This window comes from Coregonus lavaretus (assembly GCF_964263955.1).
Source record: "Coregonus lavaretus genome assembly, chromosome: 21".
In the NCBI taxonomy this organism is placed as follows: Eukaryota; Metazoa; Chordata; class Actinopteri; order Salmoniformes; family Salmonidae; genus Coregonus; species Coregonus lavaretus.
Genome location: NC_140008.1, coordinates 19997981 through 20023725, shown reverse-complemented (window position 1 = coordinate 20023725; position 25745 = coordinate 19997981). Strand labels below are relative to the sequence as shown.

General features: G+C 42.1%; 1 pseudogene across 1 annotated transcript; it reads left to right on the top strand.

Annotated features, from left to right (window-relative positions):
* The first annotated feature begins 236 nt into the window (after window positions 1-236).
* On the top strand, window positions 237-25745 carry LOC311149114 (oxysterol-binding protein-related protein 1-like; annotated as a pseudogene). Its single transcript has 23 exons — window positions 237-270; window positions 622-703; window positions 869-1013; window positions 1150-1217; window positions 1361-1405; window positions 1538-1611; window positions 2122-2198; window positions 2463-2521; window positions 3069-3104; window positions 3473-3595; window positions 3867-3945; window positions 4760-4866; window positions 9990-10152; window positions 10829-10997; window positions 12784-12859; window positions 21875-22053; window positions 22201-22308; window positions 22428-22517; window positions 22646-22773; window positions 24529-24603; window positions 24967-25057; window positions 25307-25327; window positions 25643-25745. The product of its transcript is annotated as an oxysterol-binding protein-related protein 1-like (transcript).

Here is a 25745-nt window from a genome sequence, read left to right as displayed (position 1 = left end):
ATAATATAAATTGTCCATCCAGGATTAAATGTTTTATTTTGGCATCACCATTCACATATGGTGTATTCTACATACATAAACACATAGAACACCAAATACTTGCGTATTTTGTCGGCGTATTTCATCAGCCTCTGTCTGGTGAAGGGGAACCCATGGCTGGCGCAGTAGATACAGTACTGCACCAGATCATTTTCATCCTCTGGTGCAAGCAATGTCGGTGGTCCGCTGCGACAACCATGGGTCACCTGGCTGCTCAGCCCATCCGCCAGGGTCTGCCGAGGTACACCATGCACCTTGGTAGATAAGAAAATAAAACTGTTATTAGCAGATGAAATTCACATACACGTGGTAATCGTCTAAAAACCAAAGATGACTGACCTTGGCAGCCAGTCAGATAGCCATCCCTGCCCCACAATCCTTGGTATGGAGCATGTCCAACTAACACTGGTTCCTCTTGACTTTCTCCATGCTATGGTGGGAAATACATGTAGCTAAATAACTTGGCATACTATACACATTTTAGAAAGGTAACTCCATCTGAATATGTATAAACAATTACAATGCAAAGCTAACTAGGCATTGAAAGGTGAAGATGAAAGGTTTCAAAAGAAATCCATTCAGCGGTGGAGAGGACAGAGAGGAAACTAGAAGAAGAGCTTTTGGAGGCATCAGAAAGGGATACCTTTCTACCCTGTCACAGCTGGTGAGCACTTGACTCAGGTTCAATACAAAGTTTAGTTTCACACAATATCTGTTACATTACCCACTTGGAAATGATAACTTTTCTCTCAGTGTATGATTAAAAACATTTATCCTTCATGGTTTTGTATTTTTACCCAGCATGCTCTCTTTGTCACTCTCGTTTTAGCTTAACAGGAAAAAGCCTCCAGACATTGACTGCTGTGACCTCTTGGGTAACACCCCACTGCACTGCTCTGCCTACTGTGGTCAGAAGCTATGTGCCCTGAAACTGCTAAAGAATGGTGCTAGACCCAACATCAAGAACAAGAATGGTAAAGATGGGCTCAGAGTCAGTGAATGACAGGGTGCGTATGAGATGGGTTGCTTAGAAGCTACACGCTGTTTGTTTTAACATCAGTGTTCTGGTGTAGTGTTCTGTATGATTCCTTTTCTCTGACTTGTGCACAGATCAGACTGTGTTTGACCTCGCCAACAACACAGAGATTAAGCAGATCCTGGAAGGCAATTTTCATAAAGTGAGTGCTAAAGTGATTTGTTTTGTAAGAAAAGTATTGAAGTCTGACGACTGCACTGCAAGGATAAACCCTGAAGCATTGTACAATGCATTGGAACATTATGTTGTTGCAGAAATGGTTGCTGTCTCCAAATGGTCTCTAAGGGTATGACTGGCCATGTCCAGATGTTTGAAGGAGCCCTTTGGAAGGTACAGTCATTTGCAGATGGTTCCACTATTTTCACTAAGGTCATAGTGTAAACAGTGAAAAGCTTATTATCACTTGATAACATTTGAATGTACATGAAACACAAACTCCTCCTGTCCAGACCCTTCTTTCAGAGTTCCCGCTTTTTAGGCTGGCATTCCTACTGGGTGATCCTTCAAGATGGAGTTCTGTCCTGGTACTCTAAACAGTAGGTGCTCTCTCTCTTTACTTCCTTAGACACAAATGTGGCCATTTTAACCTCTTCCTGAAGTTCTATGATTGGTAAAATAATTTGAACAGCAGATAAAGGACACCCTAGACCCCTCATACTCAATAGGCAGACTGCAGGCCAGATCCAGACCCAGAACGTGGTCAATACAGTCAATACAAATCGAAGGAATGTTGCATTACTAGACCCCTGGTATCATATAAACACACATAAGACATGGCAAAATGTGTAGAATTGCAGAAAAAGAAAAAAAAACGGCAAAATGTTCTCTCCGCCAACAAGAGGTGTATGAATAGTTTGGGGTCACATGGGTTGCGAGGTGGGGGTTTGTTACTACGCCGATAAATGACAATATCCATCCGGACCTTTGCCACCTAGGACATTTGTGTTACTGGACCTTCTCAAATAGTAATAGTATTTGAGAAGCCCTGCCCTAGACCCACACTAGATTCTTATATCTAGTGTGTCTCTCTCTCTCTGCCTCCTAAGGTTGGATGCAGCTACCAATGTTTGAAGACAAGGTTGTAAGTCTCTAACCCAAGTCCACTGTTTGGTAGGCCATGATTGTTCTCTCATCAGATTTAACATGGGGACAGGATTTACTGGAATATTAGGGTAGAATATGAAGAATTCAGTGGAGGCTGCTGAGGGGAGGACGGCTCATTATAATGGCTGGAATGGAGTCAATGGAATGGTATCAAACACATCAAAGATGTGGTTTCCATGTGGTTGATACCACTCCATTGACTCCATTCCAGCCATTAGTATGAGCCATCCTGCCCTCAGCAGCCTCCGCTGGAGAAATTATGTTTTACTATTTTATTTTTCAGTCAGAGACAACTGCTTTTTCACCCTCAAGTGCTTCGATGACAGTGTGCATCATTTCAAAGTGCAGTGGTGGAAAAAGTGCCCAATTTTCCTACTTGCGTAAAAGTAAAGATACCTTAATAGAAAATGACTCAAGTAAAAGTGAAAGTCACCAAGTAAAATACTACTTGAGTAAAATACTAAAAGTATTTGGTTTTAAATATACTTAAGTATCAAATGTAAATATAATTGCTAAAATATACTGAAGTATCAAAGCTTCTTGTTTTTATTTTGTTTACTGATAGCCAGGGGGTGCTTCAACCTCAGACATCATTTACAAATGAAGCATGGGTTTAGTGAGTCCGCCAGATCAGAGGCAGTAGGGATGACCAGGGATGTTCTCTTGATTAGACCATTTTCCTGTCCTGCTAAACATTCAAAATGTAATGAGAACTTTTGGGTGTCAGGTAAAATGTATGGAGTAAAAAGTACATAATTTTCTTTAGGAATGTAGTGGAGTAAAAGTAAAAGTAGTCAAAAATATAAATAGTAAAGTACAGATACCCCCAAAAACTACTTAAGTAGTACTTTCAAGTATTTTTACTTAAGTACTTTACACCACTGTCAAAGTGTCCCCCGAGAATGACCCTGAGGCAACAAGAAAAGTGAGATGTGGTTTGTTTTACTGAAGTATTATTGTATATCAACAATAGTGTTTTTCATTGCTTATGTTTTTTTCTATAGCTGTCATACCTACAAAAGCTAAGGAACATCCTTTTTTTGTTAGAAAAAAAAACATTTTTTTCTGTTAGAAGAAAACACCGACCAGTTGATGAACATAGTCTACATTTGAACAAACCTACAAACTCTATTTCTAACACACACACACACAACAAACAACGCTATTCTCAACTTCTCATTTGCTTCCTGTCATGAGTCATGTGAGAGCCCAGTTATTAACCTAAGAGCAGAACATGAAGCAGCACAGTACAGTGCAGTACATCGTGCAGCTCAGAGAGCGTGTGTTCTTCAGAGGTGGCTGGATGCTGTGGAGGAATACTGTGCCTACAGCACACACTACCGCTCTCAGGTGCAGTGCAGCGAGGAGGACGAGGAAGAAGTCATGAGTGTGGGAGAGCTGACGGAATCACTACAGGTGACAAACCAGTCTACAACCTCTTTACCTTCATCTGGTATCGCTCCTCAACCCTCCCCATCCCCCTGAATGTTCTCCTTCTGCAATAGATTTGTGTATTCTCTCTTATTCTTTTACACGTAATGGGGAATTTTAATTTTTTCTCTCTCTCTCTCCCTCCCTCCCTCTCCCTCTTTTTCTCCCTCTCCCTCTCCCTCTCCCTCTCCCTCTCCCTCTCCCTCTCCCCCTCCCTCTCCCTCTCCCTCTCCCTCTCCCTCCTCCTCCCTGGCAGTCAGCTGAAGCTTGTCACCAGAAGCTGGAGAAGGTTGCAGCACTCCTCTCCTTGGTGAAGGAAGATGGACTTGCAGAGAGTAAAGCCTTTTCTTTCATAGGAACTCAATTTCCACAGATGTGTAGTACAATACCCTCATTCATAGTGTAAATGTTAAATGTAATTGCGCTTTTTAGTATATTCCACTTGACCCACACTGAGTGTACAAAACATTAGGAACACCTGCTCTTTCCATGACATAGACTGACCAGGTGAATCTAGGTGAAAGCTATGATCCCTTATTGATGTCACTTGTTAAATCCACTTCAATCAGTGTAGATGAAGGGGAAGAGACAGGTTAAAAAAATGATTTTTAAGCCTTGAGATAATTGAGACATGGATTGTGTATGTGTGCCATTCAGAGGGTGAATAGGCAAGACAAAATATTTAAGTGTGTTTTTACGAGGTAATGGTAGTAAGTGCCAGCGCACCGGTTTGAGTGTGTAAAGAACCGCAACGCTGCTGGGTATTTCACGCTCAGCAGTTTCCCGTGCGTATCAAGAATGGTCCACCACCCAAAGGGCATCCAGCCAACTTGACACAACTGTGGGAAGCATTGGTGCCAACATGGGCCACCATCCCTGTGGAACGCTTTGGACACCTAGTAGAGTCCCTGACAAATTGATGCTGTTCTGAGGGCAAAAGGGGGTGCATATTAGGAATGTGTTCCTAATGTTTTGTACACTCAGTGTATGTCATGGGGAAGACTAGGATGGAGTGATAGTGCTTTGAATTGAGTCTGACTTCAGCCCAGAAGGCTTTAGTGGTAAATTTGATGTTACCGTTACGAACACTATTTAACTGTTCTCTCAGAACAGAGCTAAAATGTCCAGTGGTCTTGTTTGTCGCCTCAGAGCTGCCACCCGTGATGCTGCAGAAGTTGAGGGAGGTGTGTGAGCTGTCAAGTGAAACCTGCTCCTATCTCAACCACTGCCTCAGCCTCTTCTCCAGACCGGATGGGGTGTGTCACATCACGTCTGTGTCTACTAATGCTTTTTGTCCATAGCAGCTGTCTCCAGTGATTATGTTAATGTTGCTCTAGTGTTATTTTTCGGGAAGTGCGTTTTCATAGCAAGGTTTGACACAGGACTTGTGAAGAGCAGAACCAACAGCTTCTACATAATCAAAACAGTTGTTTTGTGAGAAGGTGTTAACCACGGAAGGTGTTAACCCATGTTCACAATTAGCCAGTGTTATGCAAATGAAGCCCAGAAAGTCCCAGTGGCCTCGCCTTGGCCCCAGATCAGAGCAGGTCCACCGAGGTCATGGGCCAGTGAGTCATTAGAGCCGGGCCGTGGCAGTGGAAACACAGAAGTCTGAGGCTTGTTGTAAAATCCTGGGGAAAATCCTTAGTGGAAATTCGCCATAGACTTACTACCAATATACACAAACACACACACTGAGCAAGGCTGTGCCATTGGCAGGTAGTTGATTAATGCAGCTGGTTCATGGGATTCAAAGGGGACGGAAAAGGGATGGAGCCGTGAGAAGTGTGTTTTATGCTGATGTTTACAATCAGCTGGGAAATCTCTCCCAGACACACAAGCACGTAAAGGACAGAAAGTTACTCATATACTCACAAAGTAAGTGGATTAAAGAGGATACACTCTGAAGAGAAAGACTCAAGTACAGTGCATTCGGAAAGTAGACAGACCCCTTGACTTTTGCCACATTTTGTTATGTTACAGCCTTATTCTAAAATGGATTAAACCGTTTTTTCCCTCCTCAATCTACACACAATACCCCATAATGACAAAGCAAAAACCGTTTTTCAATTTTTTTTTGAAATGCATAAAAATAAAAATAAAAACTGACATTTACATACAGTGAGGGAAAAAAGTATTTGATCCTCTGCTGATTTTGTACGTTTGCCCACTGACAAAGAAATGATCAGTCTATAATTTTAATGGTAGGTTTATTTGAACAGTGAGAGACAGAATAACAACAAAAAAATCCAGAATAACGCATGTCAAAAATGTTATAAATTGATTTGCATTTTAATGAGGGAAATAAGTATTTGACCCCTCTGCAAAACATTGACTTAGTACTTGGTGGCAAAACCCTTGTTGGCAATCACAGAGGTCAGACGTTTCTTGTAGTTGGCCACCTGGTTTGCACACATCTCAGGAAGGATTTTGTCCCACTCCTCTTTGCAGATCTTCTCCAAGTCATTAAGGTTTCGAGGCTGATGTATGGCAACTCGAACCTTCAGCTCCTTCCACAGATTTTCTATGGGATTAAGGTCTGGAGACTGGCTAGGCCACTCTAGGACCTTAATGTGCTTCTTCTTGAGCCACTCCTTTGTTGCCTTGGCGGTGTGTTTTGGGTCATTGTCATGCTGGAATACCCATCCACGACCCATTTTCAATGCCCTGGCTGTGGGAAGGAGGTTCTCACCCAAGATTTGACGGTACATGGCCCCGTCCATCGTCCCTTTGATGCGGTGAAGTTGTCCTGTCCCCTTAGCAGAAAAACACCCCCAAAGCATAATGTTTCCACCTCCATGTTTGACGGTGGGGATGGTGTTCTTGGGGTCATAGGCAGCATTCCTCCTCCTCCAAACACGGCGAGTTGAGTTGATGCCAAAGAGCTCGATTTTGGTCTCATCTGACCACAACACTTTCACCCAGTTCTCCTCTGAATCATTCAGATGTTCATTGGCAAACTTCAGACGGGCCTGTATATGTGCTTTCTTGAGCAGGGGGACCTTGCGGGCGCTGCAGGATTTCAGTCTTTCACGGTAGTGTGTTACCAATTGTTTTCTTGGTGACTATGGTCCCAGCTGCCTTGAGATCATTGACAAGATCCTCCCGTGTAGTTCTGGGCTGATTCCTCACCGTTCTCATGATCATTGCAACTCCACAAGGTGAGATCTTGCATGGAGCCCCAGGCCGAGGGAGATTGACAGTTATTTTGTGTTTCTTCCATTTGCGAACAATCGCACCAACTATTTTCACCTTCTCACCAAGCTGCTTGGCGATGGTCTTGTAGCCCATTCCAGCCTTGTGTAGGTCTACAATCTCCATGGTGGAGAGTTTGGAATCTGATTGATTGATTGCTTCTGTGGACAGGTGTCTTTTCTACAGGTAACAAACTGAGATTAGGATCACTCACTTTAAGAGTGTGCTCCTAATCTCAGCTCGTTACCTGTATAAAAGACACCTGGGGCCAGAAATCTTTCTGATTGAGAGGGGGTCAAATACTTATTTCCCTCATTAAAAATGCAAATCAATTTATAACATTTTTGACATGCGTTTTTCTGAATTTTGTTGTTGTTATTCTGTCTCTCACTGTTAAAATAAACCTACCATTAAAATTATAGACTGATCATTTCTTTGTCAGTGGGCAAACGTACAAAATCAGCAGCGGATCAAATACTTTTTTCCCTCACTGTAAGTATTCAGACCCTTTACTCAGCACTTTGTTGAAGCACCTTTGTCAGCGATTACAGCCTTGAGTCTTCTTGAGTATGGTGCTACAAGCTTGGCACACCTGTATTTGGGGAGTTGCTCCCATTTTTCTCTGCAGATTGGATTGGGAACATCGCTGCACAGCTATTTTCAGGTCTCTCCAGAGATGTTCGATCAGGTTCATGTCCTGGCTCTGGCTGGGCCACCCAAGGACATTCAGAGACTTGTACCGAAGCCACTCCTGCGTTGTCTTGGCTGTGTGCTTAGGGTCGTTATCCTGTTGGAAGGTGAACATTCACCCCAGTCTGAGGTTCGGAGCGCTCTGGAACAGATTTTCATCAAGGATCTCTCTGTACTTTGCTCCGTTCATCTTTCCCTCGATCCTGACTAGTCTCCCAGTCCCTGCCGCTGAAAAACATCCCCACAGCATGATGCTGCCACCACCATGCTTCACCGTAGGGATGGTATTGGCCAGATGATGAGCGGTGCCTGGTTTCCTCCAGACGTGGCGCTTGGCATTCAGGCCAAAGAGTTCAATCTTGGTTTCATCAGACCAGAGAATCTTGTTTCTCATGGTCTGAGAGTCCTTTAGGTGCCTTTTGGCAAACTCCAAGCGGGCTGTCATGTGTCTTTTACTGAGGAGAGGCTTCCATCTGGCCACTCTACCATAAAGGCCTGATTGGTGGAGTTCTGAAGAGATGGTTGTTCTTCTGGAAGGTTCTCCCATCTCCACAGAGAAACTCTGGAACTCTGTCAGAGTGACCATCAGGTTCTTGGTCACCTCCCTGACCAAGGCCCTTCTTCCACGATTGCTCAGTTTGGCCGGGCGGCCAGCTCTAGGAAGAGTCTTGGTGGTTCCAAACTTCTTCAATTTAAGAATGATGGAGGCCACTGTGTTCTTTAGGACCTGCAGTGCTGCAGAAATTAGTTTGTACCCTTCCCCATATCTGTACCTCGACACAATCCTGTCTTGGAGCTCTACGGACAATTCCTTCAACCTCATGGCTTGGTTTTTGCTCTGACATGCACTGTCAACTGAGGGACCTAATATAGACTGGTGTGTGCCTTTCCAAATCATGTCCAATCAATTGAATTTACCACAGGTGGACTCCAATCATGTTGTAGAAACATCTCAAGGATGAACATTAAATCTCAAGACAGTTTTCTTCTCCCAAAACTATAATCTGTTAAGAACAGAGTGCAGTAAGTTTTGTAGACTTGACCCTTTGCCAATAAAAAAAAAAAATGCAGTTGTTTAGAAGGAGTGCAAGGGCGAATTGAGTTATTGCACACGGAAATATATATATATATTTTTTAATGTGCCAATATGATTTCGCTAGCTCGGACTTGGCTCTGCCCACCTCCTTGCTTGTTCTACCCACTATGCTTCATTTGCTCCCATTGGAAATTACGTTGATGAGATGTCTTGGGTTAGTTACCAGTATCTTTGCTAACAGTGCTAGCTAGCTTCCCCTTGAGATGGGCTCTAGAGCCTAGCAGTGCTAGCTAGCTACCCCTTGAGTGGAGGAGGCTGTTGAGCCACTGTACAGTATGAAACTGACCAGCAGTCATGACCTTGGTAGATGTTGCTCTCCCATACAATGGTGTACATGGACCTGAGGGTGAACTATTAATGAGGCACAGTTTGATATACTAATGTGTCCAAATGCATTTACATCATACTGTAGATTATATCTGATGTTTTGACACAAACTGTTCGTGTTTTGTGAGGTGGCGTGTCAGGTGGGGTATGTATGTTTGTTTGACACTGTATGCAGATAGATTATACAAGTGGTTAGGCATTTTCAACACACAAATGTTTCTTAAAAAGACTAGAAGAAAAGTGGTCAATTTCTCCTCAACCCTCAACCATGAAAGACTATCATGCATATTGTTAATGTTAGTTATTTGTGTGCAGTTAAGGGCAAGGCATGGTGCTTTGTTTTGAGCCAGCTGCAGCTTTGCTAGGTCTTTCTTTTGCTGCACCTGACCATATTACTGGACATCAAGATGGGACAAGATCAAAGACTGAACAACTAGTACAGTTGATCTTTGTGCCAAAAATGCAGAACATATTTTTATAACAGACATACCTCTCCCCATCTTCACAACAACTTTGTCAATATGACAATAGTGACTGTCTGATAGTAATTCTCTATAGAACTACGTCTGCCATTACTCAGAGTCACACTCCAGCTCAAGCTACTGGGAAGGCAAATGTTACTACTATTGCTAAGTGATATTACAGTACCATCATCTGCTGATTATAACACAGCATCTCCTGAGGGGTGATTCTACTACTGCTTCTGTTGCTGCTGGTTCCTCAACAGTGCTCTGTTTTGTGAGCTCACAGACTAATGCCAGTGTCCCACTGTGCAGGCCTATGCTATGGGATAAACTCTTTACCAGCAAAGCAAATGGAAGAGGCTAGAATTATTGTGAGTTTATTTGCAGCGCTGGTTCAGTGAGTCTTTGCTGTGATTGTGTAGTGAGTGTGTTATTGTAGTTGGTTCCTGGTTTGAAGTGTGACTGTTTCACTGTGTCTCACTGCTACTGCATCTTATGGTTGTAGATGTTGTAGTACTGCGTGCGTGCATGTGTGCGCACATGTGTTTGTGTGTGTCTGTGCGTGTGTGGTTGTTTTGTGGCGTGTGTGTGTGTGTTTGGGGCTCAGGTGCGCAGTCTGAAATTGGAGCAGGAGGTTGAGAAGAATAATATCCTGTCTGAAGAACTTCAGACTCTGGCTACAGAGCACCACGAACTAGAGCTGTCCGTTGTCAAGGGCTCCTCTCCACGGAGCGCGCTCAGTGAGGATGAGTTCTATGACGCTGTGTCTGGTGAGTATGGCTTGTTTTTATTTACAATCGGATTAGAATTGAAATGGAATTAAAAAAAACTGGTGTCTTGTCTCACATGTTTGACAGTATGATTATTTTCTTGGTGCCTATGCATTTTATGGTCTAGGTCCCTTAAACTCAACTCTGGACCTCTAAGCCAGTTCCACTACTTGTTTTAATTGTTCTCCTCTAATTAGGGACTGATTTAGACTTGGCACACCAGGTGTGTGCAATTAATTATCAGGTAGAACAGAAAACCAACAGGCTCCGAACCACATAGGGTAAGAGTTGAATACCCCTTGTCTAGGTGTTTACATGTTGTGCTAAGATGACTTTCTTGTTTGAATGTAGTGTGTGCACCAATTTAGTTGCAATTGAGCAATACCTACGAAGTACTATTTCACTTTGAAAAGGCTTTTTTTGTCACAAGATGGCCTATGATAATGGTTATGATGAGCTTTGTAACGCTTGATTGACTGATGCCTTCAGCCTTCAGGTTGGTTCAGGGCTCTTTAAATGCAATTCTATCCACAGATCTGGTTTCTTCTGTTAGGGCTATAGTGAGGCTCAGGGAAAGGTGTCAGTTGTCGATAGCGACACAGTCATTCATAGCACTGTCACTCATATATCCAGTCCCTGCCTTTACAACATGCCTGCTTACGCCCTTTCATCTCAGACTTAGACTCGGAGCACTCTCTGAGCGTCTTTGAGGCAGTGGCCAGTCATTCGTTCAACAAGGACGAGGAGAAAGGCTTGTCCTGTTCAACAGTGAGCGCAACCAGCATGTCTCGGGAGGATCACCATGGCAATGAGGAGTCCCGACCCAATGGGATCGTGAGGCACAGGTGAGCTGAGCCAAGTCCCCCCCCCCCCCCCGACACACCACCTCCTACCCACCCAGCGTCTCTCCCATCCACCCTACATCCAAGCACACACAGGGAACAGTCCCATTTATAGTACACAACTGTTTTAGAAAGTAGAAGCTTCAGATTTGGATTAAACCGGGAAAGAAAAGCCTCTTTGCACAATAAACTACAGGTAACTGCAAAAATAAAGGAAACACTTAAGTAAAGGAGGTATACAAAGTATATTGAAAGCAGGTACTTCCACACAGGTGTGGTTCCTGAGTTAATTATGCAATTAAAACATCCCATCATGCTTAGGGTCATGTAGAAGAATGCCCAGTTGCCCATTATTTTGGCTAGCATGGCTAGAAGAAGAGCTCTCAGTGACTTTGAAAGAGGGGTCTCAAAGGATCATAAAGGGTGTGTGTGTGTGTCTGTCTCAGTCATCAGAGCTCAACCTAATTGAACACTTATGGGAGATTTTGAAGTGGTGCCTGAGACTGTTTTCCACCACCATCAACAAAGCACTGAATTATGGAATTCCTCGTGGAAGAATGATATCGCATCCCTCCAATAGAGTTCCAGACACTTGTAGAATCTATGCCCATTGCCCTATTAAGACACTTTGTCACTTTTGGCAGTAACCTGTACCTTTTTTAAGTCATATTTTTGTTGTTGTATGTCAATTAAACTTTTGTCTCTCCCTTTCCGTTTGAGAGAACCGTTTTTGTAAAAAAAAGCCTAGAGCAGTGGCAAAGGCAAAGAAACATCCTGTGTTTTATCTCCTACTTTAGACCAGTGTTGGAAATGAGTGGTTCTTAGGACTAACTTAATACAGAGGTGGAGTTTCTTCCAGCTCCTAACTATCAGTCTTGTTGTTTATCCTACTGTTTGTTTTCTTGTTGTGTTCCTAGACTACATATGGTGTATTTTTAGTGTGTTTTCAGAGTCAGTGTGTGAATAATTGAGCAAGGCAGCTTGGCTGGTCCAGGCAGGAGAAACGCTCTCATTGAGAAGGCTGAGCGCTGTGTAGAACCAGTTAAACATTGATGTGGTCACAGTGTCATGCAATAATCGGAACTCAGTAGGACCCTATGTTGACTGATCTGAACGCTAAAAGCTGATCAGGACATAGAAGTGGAGGCCAGGCTTTTGGGATGGCCATACATTTTTATACTTTTTCCAATCTGTCTCATTCACTGTTTTTAAAGAAAAACATTAAAAACATAAAAACCTGTGGTGGTCCAAATGGTCAAGCCCAACCTGACTGACTGACAGTGGTAGTTAGCATATGTGCTTAATGGGATGTATAAACCACAGGTTTTTATCTTCTTCACATGTCTTTGTGTGAGCAAGCATTTGTGTTAAATATAGGTGTTCATGGTGCCAACATGTACATTTGTTGGTAAGATTACTCTTGCCTTAAAATGGAGTAGAAGTGAAGGCCTCAAGGAGCAGATATTTCCATGGATGGCTACTGGACAGTAGTGGTGTAGTGGTGTTGATTTTAGACCTGGGCTTTGGTCCAATATGTCAGCTCTACACGTGCCTGAAACTAAACTGAAGGCTTTTGTTGCACTCAGCAGACTATATTCGCCTGAATAAGATATGACTCCTGCATTAGATATAAAGCATCTGTTACATGCCTGGCACGTCTCATTGAAATAAATGCAGATCACAGTATGAAAAGGGTAGTGTCAAAGTCAACAGAGCACACCGTGATACTTGTATCATTTGTACATTTACCAGATTTTATGTTTGTGCATCTGTATATCCCTCACTACAGCACAAGTTTACCAGCATCCATGTTCTCCAGAAATGACTTTAGCATCTGGAGTATCCTGAGGAAATGCATTGGCATAGTGAGCTATCAACCAGAAGCACTCAGCTTTATTGTTCCTCTCCAAACCCCCGTAACATGATGAATAAAGGGAACCTTCCTCTTAAAGCCTGGCCATAATAGTGCCTGTATTGTAGATCAGTCAATCCAATACTGATGTGGTGTGCAGTAAGTAACCTATATCTATACAATTCTGTGTGGAGCTTTTCTTTAGCAACAGCTTACAGCATGTACAGTGAGGGAAAAAAGTATTTGATCGCCTGCTGATTTTGTATGTTTGCCCACTGACAAAGACATGATCAGTCTTTCATTTTAATGGTAGGTTTATTTGAACAGTGAGAGACAGAATAACAACAAAAAAATCCAGAAAAACGCATGTCAAAAATGTTATAAATTGATTTGCATTTTAATGAGGGAAATAAGTATTTGACCCCTCTGCAAAACATGACTTAGTACTTGGTGGCAAAACCCTTGTTAGCAATCACAGAGGTCAGACGTTTCTTGTAGTTGGCCACCAGGTTTGCACACATCTCAGGAGGGATTTTGTTCCACTCCTCTTTGCAGATCTTCTCCAAGTCATTAAGGTTTCGAGGCTGACGTTTGGCAACTCAAACCTTCAGCTCCCTCCACAGATTTTCTATGGGATTAAGGTCTGGAGACTGGCTAGGCCACTCCAGGACCATAATGTGCTTCTTCTTGAGCCACTCCTTTGTTGCCTTGGCTGTGTGTTTTGGGTCATTGTCATGCTGGAATACCCATCCACGACCCATTTTCAATGCCCTGGCTGAGGGAAGGAGGTTCTCACCCAAGATTTGATGGTACATGGCCCCGTCCATCGTCCCTTTGATGCAGTGAAGTTGTACTGTCCCCTTAGCAGAAAAACACCCCCTAAGCATAATGTTTCCACCTCCATGTTTGATGGTGGGGATGGTGTTCTTGGGGTCATAGGCAGCATTCCTCATCCTCCAAACACGGCAAGTTGAGTTGATGCCAAAGAGCTCGATTTTGGTCTCATCTGACCACAACACTTTCACCTAGTTCTCCTCTGAATCATTCAGATGTTCATTGGCAAACTTCAGACGGCCCTGTATATGTGCTTTCTTGAGCAGGGGGACCTTGCGGGCGCTGCAGGATTTCAGTCCTTCACGGCGTAGTGTGTTACCAATTGTTTTCTTGGTGACTATGGTCCCAGCTGCCTTGAGATCATTGACAAGATCCTCCCGTGTAGTTCTGGGCTGATTCCTCACTGTTCTCATGATCATTGCAACTCCACGAGGTGAGATCTTGCATGGAGCCCCAGGCCAAGGGAGATTGACATCCTTGGAGAGCTCTTTGGTCTTGGCCATGGTGCAGAATCTGTTTGATTGCTTCTTTGGACAGGTGTCTTTTGTACAGGTAACAAGCTGAGATTAGGAGCACTCCCTTTAAGAGTGTGCCCCTAATCTCAGCTCGTTACCTGTATAAAAGACACCTGGGAGCCAGAAATCTTTCTGATTGAGAGGGGGTCAAATACTTATTTCCCTCACTAAAATGCAAATCAATTTATAACATTTTTTACATGCGTTTTTCTGGATTTTTTTGTTATTATTCTGTCTCTCACTGTTCAAATAAACCTACCATTAAAATCATAGACTGATCATTTCTTTGTCAGTGGGCAAATGTACAAAATCAGCAGGGGATCAAATACTTTTTTCCCTCACTGTATATACAGTTGTAGTCGGAAGTTTACATTGTCAAGTGAATTTCTATCTCTAATTCAACCTAAGCTTGAATCATTACCAGAGGTTGTAAGGCTCTGGTTTTAATCATCAATGATTCAAGGTCCACAACCCACAAGTCTTATCTGTATTTTTATTCATGGAGAGAGCTCTGGCGCTAAAAACACATACCTACTGTTTTTATACTTCTTGACAAACAAAGGCACTATGCTCCTCCCACCTTTAGGTGGCTTTCTTAAACAGTTCCCGCCTTCTCCTTTACCCTTGAATGTTTAGTACCCCCTCTGTTAGTGGGTTGACACTACATGATAATTCGAATATCGTATACACATTTCTACTGTATTTGGGGTGAAATCCTTTAGTCATTATTTTTAATACACAAATTAATCTATCAACATATACTTAGTTTGTTAACAAGAATCCAACCTATAGTTTTGGCAAGTCGGATAGGACATCTACTTTGTCCATGACACAAGTAATTTTTCCAACAATTGTTTACAGACAGATTATTTCACTTATAATTCACTGTATCACAATTCCAGTGGGTCAGAAGTTTACATACACTAAGTCGACTGTGCCTTTAAACAGCTTAAAATCATTTGAGTCAATTGGAGGTGTACCTGTGGATGTATTTCAAGGCCTACCTTCAAACTCAGTGCCTCTTTGCTTGACATCATGGGAAAATCAAAAGAAATCAGCCAAGACCTCAGAAAAACAATTGTAGACCTCCACAAGTCTGGTTCATCCTTGGGAGCAATTTCCAAACCCCTGAAGGTACCACGTTCATCTGTACAAACAATAGTATGCAAGTATAAACACCATGGGACCACGCAGCCGTCATACCGCTCAGGAAGGAGACGCGTTCTGTCTCCTAGAGATGAACGTACTTTGGTGTGAAAAGTGCAAATCAATCCCAGAACAACAGCAAAGGACTTTGTGAAGATGCTGGAGGAAACAGGTACAAAAGTATCTATATCCACAGTAAAAAGAGTCCTATATCGACATAACCTGAAAGGCCGCTCAGCAAGGAAGAAGCCACTGCTCCAAAACCGCCATAAAAAAGGCAGACTACGGTTTGCAACTGCACATGGGGACAAAGATCAAACTTTCTGGAGAAATTTCCTCTGGTCTGATGAAACAAAAATAGAACTGTTTGGCCATAATGACCATCGTTATGTTTTTAGGAAAAATGGGGAACACCATTCCAACCGTGAAGAACGGGGTGGCAGCATCATGCTGTGGGGGTGCTTTGCTGCAGGAGGGGCTGGTGCACTTCACAAAATACATGGCATCATGAGGAAGGAAAATGATGTGGATATATTGAAGCAACATCTCAAGACATCAGTCAGGAAGTTAAAGCTTGGTCGCAAATGGGTCTTCCAAATGGACAATGACCCTAAGCATACTTCCAAAGTTGTGGCAAAATGGCTTAAGGACAACAAAGTCAAGGTATTGGAGTGGCCATCACAAAGCCCTGACCTCAATCCTATAGAGAATTTGTGGGCAGAACTGAAAAAGCGTGTGCGAGCAAGGAGGCCTACAAACCTGACTCAGTTACTCAAGCTCTGTCAGGAGGAATGGGCCAAAATTCACCCAACTTATTGTGGGAAGCTTGTGGAAGGCTACCCGAAACATTTGACCCAAGTTAAACAATTTAAAGGCAATGCTACCAAATACTAATTGAGTGTATGTAAACTTCTGACCCACTGGGAATGTGATGAAATAATTAAAAGCTGAAATAAATCATTCTCTCTACTATTATTCTGACATTTCACATTCTTAAAATAAAGTGGTGATCCTAACTGACCTAAGACAGGGAATTTTTACTAGGATTAAATGTCAGGAATTGTGAAAAACTGAGTTTAAATGTATTTGGCTAAGGTGTATGTAAACTTCCGACTTCAACTGTAAAGGGTCTAGCATGTCATAATCGTGATGTGGAATGCAGTTCAGTAGCCGGGTGTGGTCCTCTGTAGCTCAGCTGGTAGAGCACGGTGCTTGTAACGCCAAGGTAGTGGGTTCGATCCCCGGGACCACCCATACACAAAACATTTTTATGCACGCATGACTGTAAGTTGCTTTGGATAAAAGCGTCTGTGAAATGGCATATTATTAATAGTGCCTTCAGAAAGTATTCACACCCCTTGACTTTTTCCACATTTTGTTGTGTTACAAAAAGGGATTAAAATGGATTTCATTTTATTTTTTTGTCAACGATCTAAACAAAATAGTCTGTAATATCAAAGTGGAATACAAATTCTAACATTTGTAAAATAAAATAAAAATAAAAAATATATATCTTGATTAGATAAGTATTCATCCCTCTGTCAATGCATGGGTAAGTCTCAAAGAGGTTTCCACACCTCGATTGTGCAAAATTTGCCCATTATTCTTTTCAAAATTCTTCAAGCTCAAATTGGTTGTTGATCATTGCTAGACAAAAAATGTCAGGTCTTGCCATAGATTTTCAAGCACATTTAAGTCAAAACTGTAACTCAGCCTCTCAGGAACATTCACTGTCTTCTTGGTAAGCAACTCCAGTGTAGATTTGGCCTTGTGTTTAAGGTTATTGTCCTGGTGAAAGGTGAATTCATCTCCCAGTATTTAGTGGAAAGCAGACTGAACCAGGTTTTCCTCTAGGATTTTGCCTGTCCTTAGCGCCATTCAGTTTCTTTTTTTAGCCTAAAAAACTCCCCAGTCCTTAACAATTACAAGCATACCCATAACATGATGCAGCTACTACTATGCTTGAAGATATGGAGAGTGGTACTCAGTAATGTGTTGTATTGGATTTGCCCCAAACATAACACTTTGAATTCAGGGCAAAAAGTGAATTGCTTTGACACATTTTTTGCAGTGTTACATTAGTGCCTTGTTGCAAACAGGATGGATGTTTTGGAATATTTGTATTCTGTAACGGCTTCCTTCTTTTGACTCTGTCAATTAGGTTAGTATTGTGTAGTAACTACAATGTTGTTGATCCATCCTCAGTTTTCTCCTATCACAGCCATTAAACTCTGTAGCTTTTTTAAAGTCACCATTGGCCTCATGGTGAAATCCATGAGCGGGTTTCCTTCCTTTCCGGCAACTGAGTTAGAAAGGACACCTGTATCGTTGTAGTGACTGGGTGTATTGATACACCATCCAAAGTGCAATTAATAACTTCACCATGCTCAAAGGGATATTCAATGTCTGCTTCTACCTATAGGTGCCCTTCTTTGCGAGGCATTGGAAAACCTCCCTGGTCTTTGTGGTTGAACCTGTTTGAAATTCACTGCTCAACTGAGGGACCTTACAGTGTGGGGTACAGAGATGGGGTACTCATTAAAAAAGCATGCTAAACACTATTATTGCACACAGATTGAGTCTATGCAACTTATTATGTGACTTGTTAAGTACATTTGTTCTCCCCAATTGGTAGTTACAGTCTTGTCCCATCGCTGCAACTCCCGTACTGACTTGGGAGAGGCGAAGGTTGAGAGCCATGTGTCCTCCAAAACACGACCCTGCTAAGCCGCTCTTCTTCTTGACACACTGCTCGCTTAACCCGGAAGCCAGCCGCACCAATGTGTTGGAGGAAACACTGTACAACTGGACCGAAGTCAGCGTGCATGCGCCCTGCCCGCCACAAGGAGTCGCTAGAGCGCGATGGGACAAGGACATTCCGGCCGGCCAAACCCTCCCCTAACCCGGACGATGCTGGGCAAAATTGTACGCCACCTCATGGGTCTCCCGGTCAAGGCCAGCTGCAACACAGCCTGGGATCGAACCCGGGTCTGTGGTGACTCCTCAAGCACTGCGATGCAGTGCCTTAGACCGCTGTGCCACTAGAGAGGCCCCGTTTACCACATTTTTACTCCTGAACTTATTCAGGCTTGCCACAACAAAGGGGTTGAATACTTATTGACAGAAGACATTTCAGCTTTTCATTTTTTATTAATTTGTTAAAAATTCCAAAAACATAATTCTACTTTGACATTATGGGGTATTGTGTGTAGGCCAGTGACAAAAAAATGTCAATTTTATCCATTTTAAATTCAGGCTATAACACAACAAAATGTGGAAAAAGTCAAGGGGTGTGAATACTTTCTAAAGGCACATACAGTACCCTAGCATGCAAACTAATCCTGGTACTGTAAAGCGATTAAAATGTCAGTGCTGTAGCTTTTGGGGGGTTCTGTATGGACTAATTGATGCTTGATGGAATTATGTGTGAATTCTAACACACACACACACACACATAGTATGTACATTTAAAATGGAAGAGGAAAGTGGAACAGGGGAAAAAGTAAGGAACTTGTCTGTCGGCCCTGCATTAAAGACCATAATTGGTTAAAGAAAATTGTGATAAATAAAAAAGTATACCAGTTTCATTTAAGGATCAAAGGATTGACAGCCGTCCCATATAGATTGCAAAATAGTTGGGAAGAGATTTTTGACGTACCGAATCCATGGCATAGTGTTTATGAACTGATACGCAAAACGACGCCGGATTCAAAACTTGGAATATTTCCATTTCAATTATTATACAAAATTCTTGCTACCAATAGAATGTTATTTATATGGGGGATACAATCTTCCCAGCTCTGCAGATTTTGCTGCGAAGAGACAGAATCATTAGATCATTTGTTTTGGTACTGTCCATTTGTAGCTTGTTTTTGGTCACAGATCCAGGAATGGCTGAAGGATTGCAATATTTACCTGGAGCTAACCTTGCAGATAGCACTACTGGGTGATCTGAAAAGTCATAGTCAATCGGTCAATAATATAATAATACTTTTAGCAAAAATGTTTATTTTCAATTTACAATCTGTAGAAACAATGAGAATAGAAGGGTTCAGAACGTTTGTGAAACATCACAGTACAGTTGAAAATATATATGGCAAATAGAAATCCAATATGGATGGTGTTAAGAGATAGATGGGAGGTGTTGAATGGAGCTGAAGGATGGGACTAATAACAACTAACAACAACTAATAACAACAAGATAACTAATGTAAAGCATACTGTGTCCATAATAAGTATACAGTGGGGAAAAAAAGTATTTAGTCAGCCACCAATTGTGCAAGTTCTCCCACTTAAAAAGATGAGAGAGGCCTGTCATTTTCATCATAGGTACACGTCAACTATGACAGACAAATTGAGAGAAAAAAAATCCAGAAAATCACATTGTAGGATTTTTTATGAATTTATTTGCAAATTATGGTGGAAAATAAGTATTTGGTCACCTACAAACAAGCAAGATTTCTGGCTCTCACAGACCTGTAACTTCTTCTTTAAGAGGCTCCTCTGTCCTCCACTCGTTACCTGTATTAATGGCACCTGTTTGAACTTGTTATCAGTATAAAAGACACCTGTCCACAACCTCAAACAGTCACACTCCAAACTCCACTATGGTCAAGACCAAAGAGCTGTCAAAGGACACCAGAAACAAAATTGTAGACCTGCACCAGGCTGGGAAGACTGAATCTGCAATAGGTAAGCAGCTTGGTTTGAAGAAATCAACTGTGGGAGCAATTATTAGGAAATGGAAGACCAACAAGACCACTCATAATCTCCCTCGATCTGGGGCTCCACGCAAGATCTCACCCCGTGGGGTCAAAATGATCACAAGAACGGTGAGCAAAAATCCCAGAACCACACGGGGGGACCTAGTGAATGACCTGCAGAGAGCTGGAACCAAAGTAACAAAGCCTACCATCAGTAACACACTACGCCGCCAGGGACTCAAATCCTGCATTGCCAGACGTGTCCCCCTGCTTAAGCCAGTACATGTCCAGGCCCGTCTGAAGTTTGCTAGAGTGCATTTGGATGATCCAGAAGAGGATTGGGAGAATGTCATATGGTCAGATGAAACCAAAATAGAACTTTTTGGTAAAAACTCAACTCATCGTGTTTGGAGGACAAAGAATGCTGAGTTGCATCCAAAGAACACCATACCTACTGTGAAGCATGGGGGTGGAAACTTCATGCTTTGGGGCTGTTTTTCTGCAAAGGGACCAGGACGACTGATCCGTGTAAAGGAAAGAATGAATGGGGCCATGTATCGTGAGATTTTGAGTGAAAACCTCCTTCCATCAGCAAGGGCATTGAAGATGAAACGTGGCTGGGTCTTTCAGCATGACAATGATCCCAAACACACCGCCCGGGCAACGAAGGAGTGGCTTCGTAAGAAGCATTTCAAGGTCCTGGAGTGGCCTAGCCAGTCTCCAGATCTCAACCCCATAGAACATCTTTGGAGGGAGTTGAAAGTCCGTGTTACCCAGCGACAGCCCCAAAACATCACTGCTCTAGAGGAGATCTGCATGGAGGAATGGGCCAAAATACCAGCAACAGTGTGTGAAAACCTTGTGAAGACTTACAGAAAACGTTTGACCTGTGTCATTGCCAACAAAGGGTATATAACAAAGTATTGAGAAACTTTTGTTATTGACCAAATACTTATTTTCCACCATAATTTGCAAATAAATTCATAAAAAATCCTACAATGTGATTTTCTGGAATTTTTTTTCTCAATTTGTCTGTCATAGTTGACGTGTACCTATGATGAAAATTACAGGCCTCTCTCATCTTTTTACGTGGGAGAACTTGCACAATTGGTGGCTGACTAAATACTTTTTTCCCCCACTGTATAGGTTATAGGTTGAGAGCTTTTGTGAAAGAGCACAGTTAGAAAGATATGGCATATAGAAGCAAACCGGATGGACATCATGAAAATGATCGGAGAGGTTGAGTGTAGAGGAATTTCAGGAGTAAAAACAAACAAAATAGAATTATTGTAAAATTGACTGTGTCCATAAAATGTATATAGTATGTATAAGCTGGAAGTAAAGGCCTAAGCGTTGTTGTTCACTAGTTTACTCCAATTAGGGGAGGGGTGGTGGGGTTGGAAAGTAGTAAAGGGAAATATATTTTTAAAGGATATGTATATGTATGTATATGTGTGTGTGTGTGTGTGTGTGTGTGTGTGTATATATATATACAGTGGGGAGAACAAGTATTTGATACACTGCCGGTTTTGCAAGTTTTCCTACTTACAAGGCATGTAGAGGTCTATAATTTTTATCATACACTTCAACTGTGAGAGACGGAATCTAAAACAAAAATCCAGAAAATCACATTGTATGATTTTTAAGTAATTCATTTGCATTTTATTGCATGACATAAGTATTTGATCACCTACCAACCAGTAAGAATTCCGACTCAAACATGCAAAATCGGCAGTGTATCAAATACTTTTTTTTGCGAGAAAATGTGAAAGTGATGCAGACAATTACATTGATGGAAGTTACAATCTATCTGCAATCTCTGACAGAGAGGATCTGGGGTTCCGGTTGATCTCAGATCAGGTGAGCCACCACCCACCAGTCAGTGCGTTCCACGCCGAAGGCCTGAAGAAAGACTTTGTGTTCCACGGCTCCATCTACCCCAAACTCAAGTTCTGGGGCAAGAGTGTGGAGGCTGAACCCAAAGGCATCATCACACTGGAGCTTCCCAAGTAAGCCTACTCATTCATGCACTGTAACTTTCACACCACATTCAAACAACACAACAGTTATGTGTGATGTTTTCTCATGTTGCCTGTGTGAAACCAAAATGTATTGTTCCACGACATGTTGTTTTAGAGTTATTATTTGTACTTCAGGTACAATGAGGCCTACACATGGACAAACCCTACATGTTGTGTACACAACATCATCGTGGGGCAGCTGTGGATTGAGCAGTATGGCAACGTGGAGGTGTTCAACCACAAGTAAGGGAAACACTCTCACATGCTCGGACAAAGAAGGAAATGCAATGTGTGAATGGGGATGCATGACCAAAAGAAATGAAAAGGAAAATGATTTGATGGTATTTCTGCTTTTTTCACAGAACTGGAGAAAGATGCTGTCTGAATTTCAAACCCTGTGGCCTTTTTGGCCAGGAATTGCACAAAGTTGAAGGCTACATTCTGGACAAAAGGTAGGCAGCTTTGATTTAGCCAAGGCATTTCACGTTTGTAATTTATTTCTCCAGCATGTTGCCATATTGATGGAAGTTAGGTGATGTCTGCAGTGTTTTAACTGACAGTATGTGTGTGTTTGGCACAGCAAAAAGAAGGTCTGTTCTCTCTATGGAAAGTGGACAGAGTGTATGTACATTGTGGATTATGCTGCATTGGAGGCACATAAGAGAAGTGGGAAGGGGACAGCGAAAAAGAAAAGCAGCAAACCGGTGTGTACCCCATAAAACGATGTAATCCATTACATGGTGAACACATGCTTTGAGTTCTCCAGGTTTTTTTTTTACTGCAAAGAACGTAATGTGCTGGTGTTTCAAGTTAAACATGTTGGAAGTGTAAATTCCAACCATTTTTACCGTGGTATTTTCAAGTTCTAGTTAATATATAAAAAATAAAAAAAACATCAAATTGATCAGAAATACAGTGTAGACATTGTTAATGTTGTAAATGGCTATTGTAGCTGGAAACGGCTGATTTTTAATGGAATATCTACATAGGCGTACAAAGGTGCACAACTGAGCAAGAGGACAAATACATTAGAGTGTCTAGTTTGAGAAACAGACGCCTCACAGGTCCTCAACTGGCAGCTTCATTAAATAGTACCCGCAGAACACCAGTCTCAACGTCAACAGTAAAGAGGCGACTCCGGGATGCTGACCTTCTAGGCAGAGTTGCAAAGAAAAAGCCATATCTCAGACTGGCCAATAAAAAGAAAAGATTAAGATGGGCAAAATAACACACACTAGACAGAGGAAGATTGGAAAAAGTGTTATGGACAGACAAATCGAAGTTTGAGGTGTTCGGATCACAAAGAAGAACATTTGTGAGACGCAGACCAAATGAAAAGATGCTGGAGGAGTGCTTGATGCCATCGGTCAAGCATGGTGGAGGCAATGTGATGGTCTGGGGGTGCTTTGGTGGTGGTAAAGTGGGAGATTTGTACAGGGTAAAAGGGATCTTGAAGAAGGAAGGCTATCACTCCATTTTGCAACGCCATGCCATACCCTGTGGACGGTGCTTGATTGGAGCCAATTTCCTCCTACAACAGGACATTGACCCAAAGCACAGCTCCAAACTATGCAATAACTATTTAGGGAAGAAGCAGTCAGCTGGTATTCTGTCTATAATGGAGTGGCCAGCACAGTCACCGGATCTCAACCCTATTGAGCTCTTGTGGGAGCAGCTTGACCGTATGGTATGTAAGAAGTGCCCATCAAGCCAATCCAACTTGTGGGAGGTGCTTCAGGAAGCATGGGGTGAAATCTCTTCAGATTACCTTAACAAATTGACAACTAGAATGCCAAAGGTCTGCAAGGCTATAATTGCTGCAAATGGAGGATTCTTTGACGAAAGCGTAGTTTGAAGGACACAATTATTATTTATTTTAAAAATCAATGACTACATTTCCTATGCATAATGCTATATTTCCTATTCAAACTCATTTCATGTATGTTTTCATGGAAAACAAAGAAATGTCTAAGTGACCCCAAACTTTTGAACTGTAGTGTATATATAATACATCAAAAAAGGTCCAGCGATTTTATAGTGACTCATTCATTGATTAGCAGAGGTATGGGATAGGTGACCTTTTGTACCGTTCAGTTCTCGACTTTGGGATTGTCGATTGTTGATTTTGGCTGCGGGTGTTCCCGTCGCTGTGATGACAACTCTTACGGTTGTAGATAGAAGAACTTCAGTGCATTGCTCCCCTCATGTGGGGTCGTCATTAGTTACCACAGCCACAAAATCATAAAACCTGCCTATTTCTACAATTTCTCTTAAAATGTGATTTTAAACCTACCCCTAACCCTAACCACATTGCTAACCTTATGCCTAACCCTAACCTTAAGTTAAGACCAAAAAGCTCATTTTTGTTTTCTATACGTTTTACGATGTAGCGAATTTAGACTTTGTGGCTGTGGTAAATAGTGGAAACCTCTCTTGATATTGTTGTATGTACTGTTGTCCAAGATATGGAAGGGCTCATCCCAAAGACAGACTGCAGGCTTAGGCCAGACATACGAGCCATGGAGAACGGAGATATTGGTAAGAATCATCAGGGGCGCAACTTTCACTGAGGACAGGGGAGACATGTTCCCCCCACATTCTGAAATTGCATTTTTGTCCCCCCCAGTTTTATCATTGTAATGTGATAAAAAACAGGGCAACTGTATGCTTTAGGACCATGCGGACACCTCAGAGCGGTCGGGTAGGCTGTTTGGAGTGTTTATCCGACTGGATTAAAAATATATATATATCAAAAGTTATGTCCCCCCACTTCTAAAACCAAAGTTGCACCCCTGAGAATCATGATGAGTGATTGTGTCTCATCTGCAAACAGTTGGTTTCCTTGAACACACAGTTGATCTAAGCTAGATCAGTGAAAACCCTGTTTTCTCCTTGTTGTAGATCTTGCAAGTGAGGAGAAGAAGAGGCTAGAAGAGAAACAGAGAGCTGCATGCAAAACACATTCCAAATCTGATGACAAGTGGAAAACAAAGTAAGACAATGAGAGAAATACTGTTATGTTCTGACAATTGAATTTATGTTATAGTGTCTATGTATTGTACAGCAATACACCCATATATTTGGAAATAAAAGCGTTTTTTTTTTAAAGATAAAAAAGGTATCCCTTCATTTAATGCATGTCTCTATTTGTATTTGGTTTACTGCTTTATAACAATGCAAAGTCCTACTTTTCTCTTCCATTGTCTTGTTCTCTGTGTTGCACCTTTGCTTTGATGTGAAGAAACCCTGCCCTCGGCCCCAGGTTTGAGTTGCTTGCTCTTCTATTTTGTGCCTTACATGTGCTCTCCACTGTCACACTGTTGTGTGGTAGCTCCATCTACTGGTGCTAATACATACTGTGTTCTGATCTCTGAAATTCAGTTAGTGGCCCAAATGAAAATAATTGCATACATACCCACCGTCCATCTTATTGCATATAACCAATGTCTTTATAGACATACTGTTTATTCATGCATGCATTGCTTTATGTTATGTAGATACTAACTTTCATCCATAGAATGACATGATGAAAGCCTGAACCCTGCGCATGCTCACGGTATCACTCCTGTGTCTCGAGGTGGTTTCAACAGGGTCAGAATCCCCACAATGGCTCCCAGGACTGGTTGTTCTCCACTGGGTACTGGAACCGCAACTATCCCCTGTTACCTGATATTTACTAA